The sequence below is a fragment of the Accipiter gentilis genome, chromosome 8 (genome assembly GCF_929443795.1).
Source record: "Accipiter gentilis chromosome 8, bAccGen1.1, whole genome shotgun sequence".
In the NCBI taxonomy this organism is placed as follows: domain Eukaryota; kingdom Metazoa; phylum Chordata; class Aves; order Accipitriformes; family Accipitridae; genus Astur; species Astur gentilis.
Genome location: NC_064887.1, coordinates 15,579,930 through 15,599,553, shown reverse-complemented (window position 1 = coordinate 15,599,553; position 19,624 = coordinate 15,579,930). Strand labels below are relative to the sequence as shown.

Sequence of the window (19,624 nt, the reverse complement as noted above, 5' to 3'; positions counted from 1 at the left end):
TGGTTTAATCCCAAACATACTTAACTGTCACATAGTTAATCTTTTCGATTAAAAATGACTCTTGAGTTCTTCTTGAACATTTTTATGTTTGTGGATGAAGGAGGTTAAACGTAGTTCTCATGCCTGTTTGGACTGTTCTTTTTTTTTTTTCTATTCCCCGCCCCCCTGCCTTAGATCAACATGACTTTTCCCTCTTTTTAATCATAGATATGCCCCTAAAGGATCCTCAACCCTGATACTTCTGAAATACCCCCTGGTAGCAGGCAGGTAAAAATACATTACAGACTTTGCCAAAGCAGACATCATTGTTTTTATCAGAGGACTACATCTCCAGGTCAAAACCATGTGTTTCAAAACAGCTTCACCTGCAGGTTTTACTTTCCTAGAAAAAAGTTTCAAAGAACAACTAACCTTCCGTGTTCATCAGAAATCAAGTCATCATTCTTAAAGTTCGTCATAAAACTTGTGGTTTGCTATTGATTTTCTTGAACACTGGCAACTTTGGATACCGTTTCTATCAAAGATAGTCCCACATATTTTAAATCTATCATTGTTTTAAGCTCTTATGCCTTAAAGTTTGTGAATATTCTCCTTTTTTTAAAGGGTCTTGAGCTCCTTTTGAGATTAGGTGGAATATCTTTCAAGTGTAACACTAAGAAGCAGTCCCATTTCAAGTCAGAATTTGTGCTCTGATGGGATATTTTTCGAGTAATATTTCTTTCCACTTTAACAGTAGTTTCACTTCATGATGGTTTTACGTTGATTTCAGACTACATTTTTATGTAGTGGGAAAGAACTTTTTTTTTTTGTAAAGTGAATGCCCAAGACCTGCTGGAAAACATTTCTCCTTAGCAACGTACTCATAGGATTCAGTACAGTTTGCTCAGAAGTGTTATTTTAGGATGACCTTTACACATACAGTATGATGAATTTTTCTTTTTATTTGATTGTAAAGATGTTATGATCAAGGGGCAAAATAAATATTGCCTTTTTCAGCCATAAAAAAAAAACCAGAATGACAAATGAAACCATCTTTTTCAAACAACATGATAGCATGCAGAAGTGATGTCTACGTTTGGAACTACATATTTTTAAATTCACAGATACAGCAAAGCCCTAGTGAAACATAAATAAAGATCAGTTTTATACAATTCAAATAGTAACGCATGCTATGGAACTCACCCTTTCTTAGCCTAAAGAAAAGAAATATATGTTCCCCACTGATAGAATAATGTATTTATGTTTATGGGAATTTATACATTATAATAAATTGTTAAGAAAAATAAAAAGTTGAGCATTCCAGGGTCAGCAGCATTTCTAACAAGGATGTTAAATCCTACTTTATTTTCTTTTGAATAATTAGCATAGTGTTCTGTAAATCTTTTCTAGGTAGCTTACAGGATTTGAATATTCAAATATTTTCAGTTGTATAAGCCATATAATTATGAAATTGTGCAGTACAGTTATTTCTCAAGCAATTTGGCAATCTTTTCTTAGAGGAATTTACCTTATGTTCTTTGTTATCAGAAACAGAAATAGCTTTCTGCTTACCATTCTGGGAAAGATGGAGTTCATAATTTCACCATAAAGACCCTAGAAAGCAAAGAAAATGTTATTAGTTATTATACTCTTATCTGCAGGGATTCTAGCTGCCAAACAATGCATTATCATCAAAACAAAAAATGAAAATACGTGTTCAAATCATAGATCAATAGTTTAATGCAGTTCTGAATATGTATTACATGTACTTAGCAGGTACCGGATTAGAAAAAAGCACAGGCTATTGTGCATGTCTGTATTTCGAAATGCATGCCAGCTGGAATTTATCTGCATAGGGTTCATAAAATACAGACATAGGATCTTGGCATCCAATTTGTGATTGTGCTTTTGAAAATAAAACCATGGGCTTGCTGTCACTCTGCTGTGGAGTGGGAGAAAACAGGGTAAAGCATGTGGATAAAGGGTTAAGAGGAGAAGAGAAAATTATCAATGAAATTTTAAAGATTTTCTTCTTAACTCATTAATAAATCTGTATTATGATTTTTAAAAAATCTTTTCATGGTTATTAAAATAATTAATCAGCCTTTACATTTTGCTTCAGAAAAAGATTGCTCATAGGTTGTAAGTTTGCAATGGTTAGAATGGGGTACTGAGGAAGTACTAAGTACACCACACACCTCATCAGCATGCTTTACCTGTGATGTGGAAATGAAAGAATGGATACTAGTTAACTCTCTTTTCTTCCTTCTTTTCTATTATCCCTTTCAGTCTGTTTTATACCTGAAATTGTAGCTATTCTGTTTTCTTTAGAAAGAAATGAATCACTGCTACCAGTTCCTTTAACTAAAGGATGAACAGAGTGATCACTTTCACTCCATATCTACACAGAGTATTTTAACTTTTCTATAACATCGTGTGCTATATGTCTCAATTGTGCAGTTCAAGAATAAAAAGTTTTCAGGACAATAGGCTAAGTTCTGCGACCATTTCTTACACAGAATACAACTTTACTCCTGCTGAAGTAGCCAGGGTTAGGTACAGAATCTATCATCTGCCTCATTTTCAGAGGTAAAACAGTTTTATGCCAAAGAAAGGAGAACACTTAAAACCCACTTGTTATTCTTAACTATTTTTGTTCGTTGAGAAAATTATATCCTAAGGTAAAAATGCAAGGGAGAGAATTAAGGAATTAAATTAAAAATTATGTTTAGAAAAAGTTACCATAACCAAGAAATATAGTCACAAACCTCTTAGAAAAAAATGTTGATGTTTAGGTAGGGCTATTATCTTTAAAGAGGAAGACTAAAAACTCAAATAAATAATAGATTGATTCCAGGTTCTCACCATGACCGCATATACCGCTGGATGAAATGTAGGTCTTTACAGGTAAGGGAGTGTCCAGATAGAGAAGAATTCCCTGGTATGGTACAGGAGTTATTTCTGTTCAAGGAGTTTACCTTGGGCAAAAAGGGAGTTTCCAGGGTGTTCAGTGCTGCAGAAATTCAGACTTAATCTAGGTTGCAGCACAGCACAAGATATAGGGAGCCTGGATAAAGCCAATGTAAATTAGAACAGTCCCTGAGGGCTGCTCTAATTTACGCGGCGATTCATTGGCCTGTATCCAGCCTTGAATCTGCGCATCTACAGAGATGGCTTAAAGCCACTTTTGCTCCATTCTTTGTGGGCTACATCTTCTGTATAGTGCTCCATGTGAGATGTAGCACAAAATCTCTCTTGCTTCATTTATGAAATGCAGGGAAATAGGGTCCCCCTCAGCCAAAGAAACAGTATTTCACATAAGCTTAAAATGAACACTTTGAACATCCATCTCAGTTGAGCCAAGTTCCCACAAAGCACTGGCTTCTGCATCCTTCCCAGAGATCTTTGCTCCTCAGCCGTCACAGTTCGCGAACCATGCTGTTTGGGTGAGGTAATCATTAATCCACTGCCACAATCCATTCATTTCAGCAAAGTAGTAGCTGCCTTTCCTCCACACAGCTTTTGAATCCCCCTGCCACAAAGCCATAATAATATTTTTTTCAAAGCTATTTGTAAACCAATAAAATGTCACCATTTCATAAATGAACAAAAGTTCTCACTGACTTCAAAAGGAATTATATTCACAAAAGGGTAGATTTTGCCTCTAGTTCTTAACTGCTTAATTATTAAGATTCTACAGCATGACTTACAATGTTGTAAGATATGAACTGAAAACTGTGGGCCTGTCCCCTACCAATCGGCCATGTGTGCAAGCCTCCAGACTGATACACAGGTTGTTCAATACTTTCACACAAGTATCCCCCTGAAGTCATTGCAGCAATGTTTGTGCTTAAAGTTAAGTGCATGTTTTAATGTTCTGTTAAATCAAGGCTTAAATCCTTACATGGATTCAGATGAGCGGAGCAGCTGAAAGTAAAATAAGTTTAGTGTGACAGCTAATATATGAGTTCTTTTTGGACACAAATAATTTTTAATAATAGGTTATTTGCTGGTATATAGTCTACAGAATTACTATTTTAGAAGTGAGTCAAGGCTTCTCCTAGCTTTTGCGTTTACTGGCTGAAAGAAATAATCTGAGTGGATGTGTGTATGACCACCTAGTTCTCAAATACTGTTTAAGAAATGCTAACAAGTTTTTGATTTCCTTTTTTTAAATTCAGATTTGTCTATTAATTTTGCAGTTACTTTCAGTGTCTCTGGCATTGGCATTACAAATTTCAGCCCCCACACACTTATTCAGTTCTGTAGTTCCTGTTTGTTCACTACCATTTCTGAATCAATAAACAAAATTACCTATTTTTAATCGCTAGCTCCTGAAGAGGGCAGCACGTTCTAGATATTATTGAACTGTAAACTTTGAGATGACAGCCCAGGCTTTACTGTACTGCACACAGAGGAAGGGGGAATAAAAACTTTCTGGATATTTTGTGTAGACAGTTCCCGTGATACAATAAGTCAGCAAAAGTTCTAGGCTGTTACAGACCAAGGTCAAAACTGTATTTGATTATTAAAGAGAACATTCAAATTAGCTACCTGAAGCAATGCATTTAGAAAGAGAGCAACAAAATACCAGCAAGGAGTACTTCCATGAGGAATATGTTTTATCTTTAACACTGTAGATAACTTTTCCTATTGGCAGTGCATTGACTATCAAAACTACTAAAGGGGTTAGATTTAATTATCTCACTTCTTTGCACATTTCATCTCAATTGCTATGGCAACATTCAGTTGCCTCAGCAGTAATGTACACTTTAATCAGATATTTCCTCACTCATTTCTCTGTGCACCACAGCAATGTAGTCAAATTTACAGCCAAACCCTGATGCATCTGATAACACCTCTTAGGAATTAATGGCTAGGTTTCCCCTGCCCCTCACCCATAGCCACAAATATTTCTAGAGAGTTTTTGTACCCTGATGACAAAGTCTTTAGGAGACGCAAAGTGTGTATGCTTTAAATCTTTTCTGCTTCACTGATTTTATGTTGTTTTCTGCCACCACTCCCTTTTTACATGGCTGCTTCTTACTTGGGAACTCTTCCCATCAAGCTATGGGCAGGTCTTCTGGTCCCTGCAGGAGCTCTTTCAGGGCTGAGAACAGGAAACACAATAATTGGGCAGACAATATGGTTCCTCCCATATTCCACCCTGCCCTGAAAAGCTTTTTGTTTGATTACTCAGCCCTGATTAAATGCTTCATCACAGTACATCATAGTTCTTTAAACTTCTTGGCCCAGAAATCAGGAACATAGGCTAAAAGAAAAGTAATTAGGAGTGATGAGCAGATACTGGGGACTCCATATTGAAATGCAGACAGTAAGAAGAGTCAGGAAGCTAAAAGTACACAGGGGTTACTAAATTCAGGTTATGGGAAGTCTTGATATTTCTGACATAGAAATCATCTGGTTTGAAAACATGTCACCACCAAGGTAAAGTGGGAACAGAGATAAGTTCCTAATGGTGCCTAGCTTCTATGGTGAAAAACGCATTAGAAATGCATTAGATAGATTGAATTAGATTGGATTATAGTCAGATGTATAGGAAAGAATGATAGACATAAGGCATTAAAACATAATTCTGCATATTCTGAAGATTGTCTTTAAATAGTCAATTAGTTGATTTTGCTTTTTTGCATTAAAGAAAATAATCTACACTGCTTTTTGCTTCTACATGCATTTTTCATAGCTGTTCATCTGCTCCCATGTAATAAACTATATCACAGTTCATTTTCAAATAAGGTCTTGGATTACTACTGTTTTAAAGATTTTTGGAAACCCTGGGTAAGTACAGAGTTGATTTGGGCCACTGTTGTTGCAGAGAGGTATAATGGAGTCAGAGGCAGAACCACTCTACATCTTGTCAATGATAAAGTCTGATCAGCCCCCCCTGACTGTGCAATATAAAGTCACTCTCTACAGTTTATCTCCATGTGAGCCACAGCAGCTTTTCTAGAGGCTTCGTAAGTCAAGATACTACAAAACTGTAAAAGCATCATCTTAGTAGGAAAATACAGGAAAAGATGTGTCCAGTATGCTTTTCATACATGACAAGGGATCTGATCATATATAACATGGAAGTCCATGTTACATGGGATGTCTGATGAGGGTCTGGGGAGCCTTTTCCAGCTGAGGCGCTGAAGCCTAACATTTGTGGGCCCCTGTCAGATGGCAGCACTGTCTCCTAATCCATCAGTGAAGCTGTTACATTTTTAGGGTTCTGAAGGAGAAGCTACAAGTTACAGAACTTACAATGCTTTTTCACATCAGTACTTCTGAAGGTGTATACATATACCCTTTGAAATCCATCGGTCTAATTGTGTAAATGAAAACTATAGTTGCAGGGCTGGTCCCAGCGGTTTAAAATAGATATTTCCCTGCAGCTTTGTATATGTGATATAAGCTTCATATATAACTATACACTATAAGTTTTAATAATCTCTCCAAACAACGTTTGTGCCATAGAGGATGCAAAGATCATTTAAAGTTCAGAGTTTGCAAATCTGTACTAAATTTAAAATTTAAAAAACCCCCAAACTTTATACCTAAAAAATCCAATATCCATCCATAGCTAAAGATTACAAAATGTTTGTAGTATAACTTGTTCCACTTAAAGAATTCATTTAAAAGTTGATTCATGTAACATGGGAAGAGCTATGCTGATTTCCACCAGCTGAGAATCTGGTGCATAGTCTTCATAATAATAATTTTATAGAGCTGAAATTATCTATGCCATATACAACTGGAAATCTATGCCAAACAATCTAGTCCTTGTTTAAATAGTTTATAAACTGGAGACTTTTGTAAAAGATATTGCAAAAATCCCCACAGAGCAGTGCCTTGTCATTGGAGGGTGCTTTTTGGACCTTGTGGGATTTTACTGCAGTACAAAAAAAGAGGAAATTTGACTTTATGGGCTCAAAGACCATATGAAGAAAGATGCATGGAACAGAAATGATCAGAAAATATGGAAATGGACAGAGTTGTTATATGTTCCTCTGTGCACATTCCTGTCTGATTTCTTAATTTTATGGATTTATGAAATATAACTGAGTTAAAGGCTGATATATTTGGGCTTATTCATGTACATTTCCAGTATAAATATTCCAGTTCTGGAACATATTTTCCTACCCTTTTGATTCTTGTCTACGATTGTATGAAAGACCTACCCAACAAATATGAGGAATAAGTTACCTATCCAAAAAAAGAAGACTTGTTAGAGATAAGGTGTTTTAAACTTTATCGAATGCTTTACCTGTTTGTGTTCATTTGTAATAATCGAAAGTTAAACATTTTCAAAACAGGTCTTTGGTAAGGGTGTGCTTTCCTCAGGGTACACGTACAATACAATGTAATCACTAAACTAAGACATGCCACACAGTTCTACAGGGGGGGACACAGTTCTTACTAGCTTTCTTATCAGCAGTTCACAATTATTTTGCCATGGGTCGCCTTTGATTTTCAGTAATAGTTTGTCTCCCCCCACCTCTTTCATTCCTTCTCCAAGCAGGTTTTTCCTTAGTCTCTGTTTTAATGTAACCCCAACCCCACTCCTTCCCTCATTTTGAGCATAAAAAACTGCATTTTTTATAACCTCCAAAAACTCACTTCAGTGACCTGGCAGGGTCCCCTTTCCTTCTGGTACCAGCAGAGCTCCTGGCATCCTCCCCCTGCCCAGCACCACCCTGCTCTCTGCAGGTGCCTTCTCCAAGAGCTGCTGCACATCCATTGCAGAGTGTCTTCCTGATCCACCAAAACAGGCATTTTCTCGGGACAGCCACCCTTTTCCCCTGACCCCAGCTCTTTGCAGCCTGAATGGCTTGCCTCAAGAAGAGGATGTGGAGCCTGGCACCAATAGCTGCTGCAGTTCCATTTTTCATATGGTTGCCAAAGAAGCGAGAAATCTGTGTGACAGAGAGACAGGGTGGCATGACAGGAAAATTCAAAGGCTGAGTAAAACTCTCTAGAGTTCTTGACTCCCACTTCCAGGTGCGCAACACATTCTGCTTCTCCCTCTCCCCAGGCTGAAGAGTCACTGCTTGGTATATTGCTTGGAGCAATTTCTACTCAGTTCTCTAGTCGCTTAGTTTCCACTCTATTCAAGTTTAAAGAACCTTTCTATAAAGGCTAATCAATGCAGAGTCCATTTTTCTTGTTTATGCAAGCGACCATATTATTTTTTTACAGCTTAACCAAGCTGGGGAGTGGAATGACTTCAGAGGAGGCACTGCTCAGTTTTTATGTATGTTACACGCGCACACACACACACATACATATATGTATATACAGAATTTATGTATGCTCTTACTGTAGCACTAATACTCCCTAAAGGTATTATTATGTTGTTAGACAAATTAAAATTAAACAAGAGGTAAAAGAGCACTTGAACTGAAAACTGTTAAAAAATGCCTACAGGCAAGACAAAAGTGAACAGCAGGAATTTATCCAGCTGTGTGTGTCTAGGAGTTCCTCTGGGCCAACTGACTGTGCTCCCATTTCTGCTGCAGGAAATGCAATTTCAATAAAATTCATATAAGTGTTGTGACTTCCAAGCAAAACAACATGCACATTTTTTTGTCTGCCTTTAAGATAAAAATGGAGGGAATTTCCATTAAACTCATTAAGCTACAGGACTGAATGGAGAGGGATGCTGGGAGTACATAAAAGAAGAGCCCAGAAACAGTAGGAGAGTAAGACAGAGATCTACCCAGGTCAGAAGTATGATGGCAGGTAGTTTTGCTGACAAACACATCTAATAACATCTGGAATCAGTGGAGTACTTGAGAACTTTTCTAAAAAAAAATCTGTCCTGATACAGTATTTCTAAAACTAAATGCAGAAGAGGCCTTTTTTTGTACTGGGGGATTCAATGAAATCCCATAAAGAATACCTGAGATGTGCAGAACTGACATGGCCAAAGGTCTGCATATTGAGATCAAAGACGCAATCATAAAAAGCAGTAGTAGTAGTAGTAGTATGTGTTAAATATATACTAAATTTGGATTTGCAAATCACATTTTATGCAGGTGCGAATGGTTGCACTCATTAGAGGTGAAGGTGAACAAACTGAATAGTTTGTTTATCTTTGCGGGTAAAATTGCTAGGTTTACTACTTCACTCAAACCTCAGAACAATGTATGTCACAGTGAAAGAATTTGCTATGTAAATGATTACGTGTTTTGCACGGAGAAAGAAAAATGAGATGGCTCAATATCCCAGTCACATAATGAAATAAGGAACTCTAACCAGTTAACTCAGTTATTTTCATGACAGTGTTATCCAACAGTTATCACCATTATATGCATCTTTGTTGACTTAGAAATGCTCAAAAATCAAAGAGCACTTGGACCTGGAGACAAGGATATGAAGACAGTGTAGGAAGGAAGAGAAAAATGTAATTCTGTCTCTTTTTTACAATACTGTAATCCCAAGAGTACCACTGGAAGTACTCTCAATTTGCACCAGGACAAAAGAAAGCATCTCTTCCTCTGATTCTATGTACCTGTAAACTGTATCTTACTAACAGCTATGTTTATAGTCCAACTGCTATATAATAAAAGGAGATATGTGAAAGTGAAAACAAAGGAAATACTAATGCATGCATCAGAATAATATAACAAATAGGGATGTGGCTTTCTCCTGGTGAAAACAGAAATTAATCTTCTCTTCCGCTTTGAGCACTTTGGCTCTAAGCTTGAGTCTTATAATCTAATTGGTGCATCATGAATACTAACTGCAAGTAGCTGAGATACATATAATTTTTTGTTATATGAAACTAAACAATTTGTATATGTGAGACTATTTTTCCTTCAGAATAGAGCTCTGTGAAAGAAATCTAACCTTAAATTAAACAATAGCCTCAAAGACATTTGCCTTTATAGGGCACTTCCATGCTTAAAAGCGCCGATGTAAAATGTACTGGTTTTGTTCAACAGATCTGCTCTTTGAACTAAATCCAGATTCCAAGTTTCTGGGAGAGACTTTTACTTCTGGATCAGGCCCCTTGTGTATATTCAAATTCATGTATGATTACTTTAGTGGAAAAAGTGTTTTTATTCCCACTTCTGATGGAGTGAACTGAATTCTCTTTTGGCATTACTTACCGTATCAACAATGAGATTTATGCAGTCTCAGTGCATTTAAATTCTGTGCTATACTAAAACTGAACTATCCCAATGAAGGATAGCAGAAAAACTGCTAAGGTTTAACTGGGAGCATCTTTAGTAATAACACGATGCATGAGATAGAAGGAACCCAGCTTGGCCTTTTGCAGCCCTTTTGAGTTTTCCAAGTTTTGTCATTAAAAGCTGTAGAAGATATTTTTATTAGTGAACTGAGAAAATTAGATAAATCCTCTGAGACTTAAAGCATGTGGAAACCTGCTCTGCCATTCTAACAAAGTCATTTTTCACGATGCAACTGCACTAAAATAGTTTCTTTTGTGAAGCAATTCAATTGTTAAATTATTCTTGTGTATGAGTAGAACACATTTAATAAAACTCACTTGTACCCTTTTCACACATTCACATAATAAACACTCTGCTCGCACTACATCCCTGTTGCTTTCTTTGGCAAAATTTGGCATATACTGTGGGTTGATATTTTGTTTATTACATGCAATATTTTCAAGAACATTTGTGGAAAGTATATAAAAAATAAGGCTCATGTGCATATTACAGCTGAGGCTGCCAAAGGAGCATGGAGAACCTAGACCCCTAGCCCTGATTGAAATTCCACGGAAGGCAGGCAATCCCAGACTATGTATAGAACAGAATTTCTCAGCATTTATTCAGGTATGCACCTTGAAGCAAAACTTCAGTGTGATCAAGTACCGCACACATAGTAATGAGCTTTGCAATTTCCTGAATAGCTTTTACGAGGAGGGCTCGTGCCTCTGTCTTTCTCCTCCCTTTGCTGTTTATGTCCTGCTTTCCGTTTTCCACTCCCTCCTTCTTAAAGCCTCCACAGCAACCTGATGGACTTAGCAGGAACTGGGGTCATCGTGGTGATCAGTGACTTGGGCGGTTGAGCATTCAGCCATTGATCCCACTGAATAGATTCATATATCTTAGGCATGCCATCACAAGCAGCTGCTTCTACTTAGCTTGCCAGCTTTCTGTCACCTCGAGGATTCAATGAAGTTCAGAGGCAGTGTGAGAAGGTTATATAATTCTGTCAAGAGATCATGTCTTTGATTTTTTTCATCTCTTAGACCTACATGTCTACCCTTTGGGGGTCTATCACAGACTGAGAACTTCCAATATATTACATACCATAACCCAGCAGTATAAAGAGTGCTATATAAAATATATAAACGTTCTTCCTTTGAACAGAATAGCAGGAGCCTTCACTCCTTTCTTTTATGAAAGAACATTACCTAATGCTGAAGAGAAACCACAGCTGTATCCATGTGTGCACGCACATGCTTTGCTTGTAATTTGAAACACATTCCCATAAACTGTCAGATATTATCATATCTAGTGCTCCTTCTCTCTCTTATATTTAAATATTCTATGCCCAATTTGTAAGAATAAAAAGTAGCTTCGGTTGCTTGGATCAAATATTCACAGTTTAACTGCTTTACTGGGAAAATAAAATATATTTCACCGAGTCATTAAAAGGACACTGGAACTTGAATGCCACTTTCTGATCTAAAAACTTGTCATGCAGTGTAGCTGGGAAAGATTAAAGACCTTTTTTTGCTCTATTTTTTTCCTGTTTACTTAGTGCAGGTAGTTTGTGCTCTGGCTCACATACACTGAGGTACAAAGCTGCCACAATTTTGGATGTTACCACTTCCCAGCTTTATGCCCTGCCCCTCTGCTGGAAGATCGTAATCCCATCGACAGTCCAGAAGATTAGGGCAAAGGCTCTTTCACTGGCAGTTTAAATTAACAGGCAATGTGAATGTAGGTGGCTCAAGTACAGGCACATGCTTCTCTCTCTTGCCCCTGTAGGTTGACAGTAATTTCCAGCAGAATTGTAAGATGGACAGCTGTGAGCATGAATATCCGAAATCATGGCAGCTACATCTGGCAGAGCTTGTCTGTCAAAGACCCATGACTGAAAGGCTGGCTGGCAGTGCAGTCTCTGCAGGCAGGGGTCTGCTGGAGAGAGGCGCTGGAAAGCTCAGGCCTAAAAAACCTCACCAAACAGGCAGCAGTCAAAGAATGAAAACAACCGCAGTGCACAGGACAAAGCAATGTTGTAGTAAAGTCCCGTTTCAGAGTTTTACAATAACGCTAAAATCATTCACCGGACTCAGGCTGGCCGTATGCACTGGGCTGAGTTCCTGTTAGAGAAAAGGACGTGAGGGGGGGAATATGAAATTGTTCATGATTAATAATGATGGCTATGTTAGAAATAGTCTCTGGTGTTCTAAATGATGCTTCCAAACATTCACAGAGAAAAAAATTTTTAGACATTTTCTGGGAATTAGAAAAAAACCTCCAACATTCAAAAGATTTTTTTTTTTAAATTGGTCATCTTGAAAAAATTCAGATTGACAGTGTCCCTTTTAATGATACACTTCAAAGCTTTATGAAATCTGCCTGTCAAATGAGGCGGCTACTATAACACATATTCAAAGAGATATATGCAGCTTGAAAATGGATTAAACAGCCAAGGAAGAGAGGTCCTGTTCAGTTATACGAATGCAGTTCCAGGGCTTTAATGAATCTGCAGAATTTAACAATAAACATGGTACATAAATTAAGTTGATTTACTATACAATCTGCTACTTAAAAACCAATGAAATAAAAACAAGGCTTCCTATTCCACCACCTTGCCATTTTTATACTTGATCGTAATTAAAAATGAAGAGAAAGTGATATCAGTCAGTATTGCAGGATTCCATATTAGCTTTCCACATAAACCAGGTGCAAGCTATTAAGAATATACTTCCTCTGTTTTTTGAAACCTCTTTGTCTGTGTTGTTTATAGCCATGCAGTTAAAAAGGAAAGGAATGTCGAAAGCTAATCTATACAGTTTGGGATTTTTGGTGTCTGTCTCGGCTATCTGGATGCATCAGCTCTGTTCCTGAGTACTTGGCATCTTGTAAAGTCCATTTGAGTTCACATAAGAAGACAGAAAATTTTAACAGAAAGTTATGGGAGTGGTGTTTTTAACCAGAGTAATTTTAATTGAAATTAAAACAAATGCAAACACATCTCTCCATGTTAGGTTTGGTATAACCCATTTCAAAACAAAATCCATCACTTGGACTAAAACTAAGGTGACATTGTCACTTTAAATCACACTCTGTATTTCAGCAATTGGCATCTCGTGAAGTGGTTGTGCCACTTTCAAAATATTCAAGGACAACATGAAACAACATCTACAACCTTCCTAATGTTATTTAAATGAAAAATCAGTTTTTCCATCTCTCTAATTTCTTTGCCTCTTCAAATACTGTTATTAACATTCTTTCTCACACATCCTTCCTCCTCCTTTTCTTTCAATTTTAATAATTTTTTTCTTTCTAAATTAATCCTTTGTTTGAACTGTTACTTTTGAGAGAGACGAGAAGTTGTACAATGAACAGCTGAATGTTTGCCAGTTTGCTTTGGGTCCTTTCGTGCTCCTTCTCTGAGGCCAGATCCTACAAGGTGCGGAGCATCAGGCAGCTCACTAAAAGTTGATGGTGCTGAGAATATCTAGGAAGAGCCTAGCATATTGCAAGATCATGCCTTGCATAGCAAGTTCTCCAAGTGATGACTATTTATGTTTCACTGAATAGACTTAGCATAAATTTTAACATCTCCGATATGATTGGGTTTTTATATGGGCAAAGAGGAGGTATTTTTCATGGCCGTATCACTCAGCACTTTCAGAATGGAGTGTATAGCAATGCCACCCAAAAAGTCTGGCAAAGAACCAGATGTCATAGTTACAAACGCACACAGAAATTGGAATACATTAGAGGCAATTACAAGGTATGTAAGCTCCTCAGTGCTGAGAAGGGATCCAGAACATCGTAAGTCCTGTCTTAACCCAATAATAATTCAAACCAAACTTGCACACAATCACCAAGAAATCACAGAATCGAAGCATGAATGACCCCCAAAGTACTATACACTTTGTACTGTTCGCCTGGGTTGGGTTTTTTACGTTACAGGTGCAGCATTAAGGAATATCGTAAACACACACACACTAACTAAAACAGCAATGCCAATCTTTTCAAAGAACCTTTTGAATTAAACCCAGTAATGTTAGCCTGAATTTCCTTCTTACAATTTTTTGGTCCGTTAGACAGACAGTATACATGTTTGCTATTTCGCCACTTCTCGCGGGCAAGCCTTTATGATTTCTTTCACGGATGCAGTAAGCAGCCACCGAGCCTGCGGCCGGGCCCGAGCGGTGCCCGAATCACTCCACGCTGAACCGCGGAGGACGCCGCGCCGCGCAGGCCCACCGCCGCCCGTGCTGCTGGCGGCCTCGCACAGGCAGGGCTGCGGCGGCTCTGCCGAGGCTGCTCGCTCACTTGCACCGTGCTGTTCTGACACGGTAAGTCCCTGCAGGGTGAAAACTCGTACGGCTCGCGGTTATCTCGAGTTACCTGTGGCAAAGGCATATTTAAATCTTTGTGGTTAAAAGCTGTATGCATTTTCCCAGGATTTTCCTTGATGTAAGAAAATCAGGTTTATGGCTATGCGTTTGCAGTTGTTTCTATCCCAGTGACAACATAACCCACAGACAGACTGTTACTTTTTTGCTTCGAATGTGGACAGTCAGATTATACCTAATGTACCTACACATGTCAATATAATACAGTGATTTACATTTACGTATGATGCTCTAGCTATACAATAACTTCTTATAATACAGAACCTTTCATTATAAAGAATCCCCAAGCATTTAAAAATGAAAATCTCACCCTCTGTTTGAAACCTGAACCAAACAGCCCTTCCAGATCACAAAAGTATCTATAGGGACAAAGACATATTGCAGAAACAGTGTGCATATGGGCATGATGACAAGCTGAAAAATTTGTATATGAAATGTGGTTTGAGATGTGGTTTGTCTAATACATAAAAGGCTCTGCCAGTTATTTGCTAACTCCATGGGAAAATCTCAAGCAAGCAAAGAACCTTTACGACTCTAACTTAAGCAGTGTCCGTTTGCTGCATCCACCAGGTATGCAGCAAGACCCGCAGACTAGAAACAGTGCTGTAAACCTCACCCTGAATACCAGTAATCAACTGGGGTGTTTCCAGGGAGCTCTTGGTAAACATTGTGCTGATGATAGACTCCCAGTAGTTTGCCGTGCAATAATTTGTTTAGAAAATGCTAGCAGTGCATTTCCATTCAAGACTAAGTATAACCCTTATCTGGTTATGGAATGACTTTCCATCAGTTATATCCTTTTATGAATTTATACTGAACAACATTCATTAACCCTATGTATTGTGAAAATCTCCTATTAAAATGTAGCTGTGTTGACTTCCAAGGCAGAGAAATGGCAAGCATTTGTTCTGAATCTACACACAAGCTGAAGAGTTAATACTAGACCAGGAAGGAAAAAAAAACCCAAACAACAAAAAAACAGGAAAAAAAATATAGTGAAAAGTTCTTGCTCCTAAAAAATTCTTGCTCCTTTTGGACTAGTTTACTCAGCTTATATCAGAAAATATCAACGAAAATACTTAACCCTTCAAAATCTACTCTATTTTAGCAATTAAGAGCAGCTTTTTCCTAATCACACTCTTTCTGTTTCTGTTTTATTGTTTTCTATCTGGCTTTCCAATCATAAACATACATGCATATAATTTCTTTGAGTTTCATATCTTCTTTCATCACAACTCTTACTTCCATTTTTTTTTTTGGACATCGTTTCTACTGGTGGTGCTTTGCATACTTTGAGCTTTCAACAGCTTAGACCTGAGGATTATATTTCCCCTTTATCATTTACACACACACACAAAAAGAAGAAAATTACATTTCTAAACAGAAAACTTCTTGATGTCTTACTGTGTTCACAAACTTCCCTTTCCATACTTACATTGGTCTGCCATAATCAGTCTCTCAGACTTTCCTATCATTAACCACTTTACTGTCCTGTACTCTGCCTTCTTTCTTTCTGCTTCATGTTCATCAACTGCCTCAACAGATTAAAAGAAAAGTGCACTGCTTTGATTAAAAAGGTACAACCCAGGTTAAAGAATGTTCTATTTTGGTTTAGCTTCTTAACTTGTTTTTAATCAATTTAAGCAAAATTGAAAACAGCCACTTGGAGGTCAATGCAAGAACATCAAAAAAGGGATTTGAAAACATTTTTGTACAACAATATAAACTCACATTTTTAATGAAAATATTTAATTTCTGAGTAGACATATCCTTAATAATAAATAATATCTGTCTTTCATAGTGTATTCCACATGTAGATCACAAAGCACAACTAACTGACTATAGAAAGCAATTAACAAAATTTCATAGAAATGGCACCACAGAAAGGTAAAATGGTGCTCAGCCATCAAGTCAGGTACAAAACCTGAAACTGCACCACCCTGCTGCTCTACCCACTTGCCAACACTGCCTCCTTCCCGATTTTGTTTTCTTCAGGTAAATTGCTGAGGATACTGAGTGAGATGAGAGATAAGAGGAGATCTAGACCATATTCTAAAATGAATACCAAAGCTGCATATTGAAAGTCTTCTCAAGTACATAGTCAAACTGGTTGATTATGGGAGCTCAACATGAAAGTCAACTGGATGACTACAGGAGCTGAATGGAACAAATCCCTTAATTATATCTGACTTCTACAGCTTCATGCTTATCTAAACTTCATTTGGACTATTCCATAGAACAAGGCAATCTAGAAACTTTGCAGATAAAGCTAAATTAGGATGCTTGGCTGGGCTCTTAGAACAGAAGTTTACTCAAAATGCTGTTACAAAACGTATCTGCTTAAAGTCATGAAATCACTGGCAAGACAGATCATACTGTGCGAACATCAGATTACAGCAAATTCACTGACAATTTCCATGCTTTAATGATTTTCTGAAGTTTGGTGGAATTTTTAATGTTTGCTGTATTCTTCTGGGTTATTACGTTGTGTATTTCAGTTGTTATCCCTAACATGCACGCTGTGGTTCTATGATTTGCCTTTCTCCCCCTACATCCCCTTTCCTTCCCCAAAACTGACATAACACATGTTCTATCAGCAAGAAAAGCTTCTGGTGTGTTTTTTGATACTTTCTATCTTTTAATAGTCATTGAGCATCAGCATGTATCTCTACCTCAGCAAAAATTTTCTTTTATCTTGGGAATTTCAGACATTAGATGGTCACTTCTCCTGGAAAGACACCAGATTAGTTTGTTCTATAGACGGTTCACAGCGGAGTTCTCTTTTTGAATAACTTCCTAATAAGTAAATGAATGTACTCGTTTCCGCTGATTGAAAGTGCCTCCATCAGGGTACAAAGACAGACTAAGAAGCCTTTTCATATTTCATCTGATCTCAGGTCATTGAATTGATTCTTTATATAATACTGAATAGACTTCAAGATTCTGTAATTAACATTCAGGGTACTGCTAGTACACGATCTTAGCACTCTCTATATTATGGAAGCGATTACTTCTTTTTTTTTCTTGTGGCACTGCTTCTGCCAGCTGTTCCAAAGGTTTACCAAAACCTGGGTGTTTCTGCCCTCTGTGCTCTAAAATTGCTGCATCAATGGAATTATTTTCCTTCAGACATCAGACTATGAAAACATTTACTTTTAAATAGCAAACTAAAGTGCTGGTTTTTAAATTGGCTCACAATTAGCCCAGATGTTATTTTAATTTATTGTCTCATTGCTTTTCTAAGGAACTCCAGGATTCTTAAGAAGTTGCTAGGTTCGCATGGGGATGACTTTTTTAATAATTGTAGTTATCATTATATGTCATTAAAATGAAAATATCTGAAGTGCTTCAAAATAACGTTCACAAGAATTTGAGAGTAAATGACACTAATGATGAGAGCACCTCAAAAGGTACAATTTAACAATACACGAAATAAGGAAAGCACAGCACAAAACTCCCATATAACTCAAGTTCTAAAAACCTGTACTACAGCCAAGATACCTGGTGTCTTATCTAAACCTCCAGGAAATCAATGTCCAAACACTAAAATGTTAAAGATGGAGGCTCTAGCTACGGGAATCCTTCTTTAGGGGCTCGAAACAGAGTTTTAGGGCACTGAGTTAGCATTTTTGATAGGGTTCTCACATTAAATTGACCTTTCCTGGTGAAAAGATGCATTACCTGTAACCAGCTGCTACCCCTGCCTTGACCTGCCCCAAGTCCCAAGGCTATGGAGGTGTGATATACTGTTTTCTTTCTTGTCTGCAGCAGTTTTCCCTGCCAGTGCAATTCAGATGCATATTTTCAGCAGTGAGGGAGCTCACGTGATTAAGTGGGGAGAAGGAAGGAGTAAGAACACCCTGACTTTAATCCTGATGGAGCCACTGGAGGAATGTATGCCTTTGAGGAACTGCTCGGCTTCCTTAAAGCATCGCCTAGTTTACTGGGCTAGATAAGAAGGCCTGCTCTGAAAACCATGGCCATACCATCCAAGTTAAGCATTACGTGTAAATAAATGGAGAGGAAACAAATCTCTTTTTTTGCAAAATGTTTCTAAAGAACATTGTTAATGAGGCAGCCAGGGCTCGAGAAATGCAGCTAATTGTGCTCTGCAGATATAAAAGCGGTGACAGATCCCTTCTTTCCTGAGCATAGGTCTATCATGCAGCTGATGCTCTCGGACTCCTGCAGGAGAAGGTAAAACCTGATGATTGTTTACCGTAGCCAGACAGGAAAGGTTGCCTATCCACCAGTGATTGAGCCCCAGCAGCACTGGCCTTTCGAACAGAAAGAGCCTGAGAAGATATTTATAAACTAAGCAGCCTTCTGTTCCTTGAGGGAAGCACACCCTTAAGCTGAAACATGGGTAGGATGCTGCTAAACACCCTGCCTCAGAAAAGCCTCTTCTCGGGGGTAAAGTGGTGGAGAGTAAACAGAAAGGTATATAAATGTAATACATTTCTATAAAGTGCAATAAAACATATTTTGATACTGATAAAAGTATGATCAAAGGTTCAGATAAACTTACTGCAGCAATTATATAGCACTTGTGTACTGAAGAATACATTTAACTAATGGTTTGTTTCAGAAAATACTTCAAAGACAGCAGAGAACTATATGGTTCTGTTCACTTTTGATCTTCACAAAGTATAGTTATTTTTGTAAAGGCAATTGTTAAAAATATTAATGTTATTGGATGGAGCAGCACAGTTTACAGTAATTGCTACTGGAGTCTGCCTGGCGATTGGCTGTCACTGTTTTCACATGAGACTCCCTGCAAAAACGTGCTCTTTAGCCTGTACTAAACCAAAAAAATACGGAGAATGCGGGTGAGGAGCTGCAAAGTAACATTGTTTCATTTACAGGGAAAACCACTGCAGTTACAGAGCTAGCACACTGGCTATGTGTCCCTATATTCTCTGAAAATAGAGTTCGCTTTGGACTGAAGTCCTCCAGTAATAAAAAAATGCTCTCTTGCCAGCTGTACAAAGAGGGGAAGTGACATCACTCTGAAAATAAATATAGAAATGGGTTTTCTGGAAATATTTATACTTTGTTCATGGA

At 37.7% G+C, this 19,624-nt stretch overlaps 1 protein-coding gene across 1 annotated transcript in view; it reads right to left on the bottom strand.

The window, feature by feature from the left end:
* Positions 1-19,624, bottom strand: part of ADGRL2 (adhesion G protein-coupled receptor L2) — a 393,922-nt gene that overhangs the window by 177,982 nt on the left and 196,316 nt on the right. Inside the window, exon 3 of the mRNA XM_049808145.1 lies at positions 1,552-1,593. The gene's annotated coding sequence lies outside the window, so the exon portion shown is untranslated. The remainder of the gene's footprint in view (positions 1-1,551; positions 1,594-19,624) is intronic.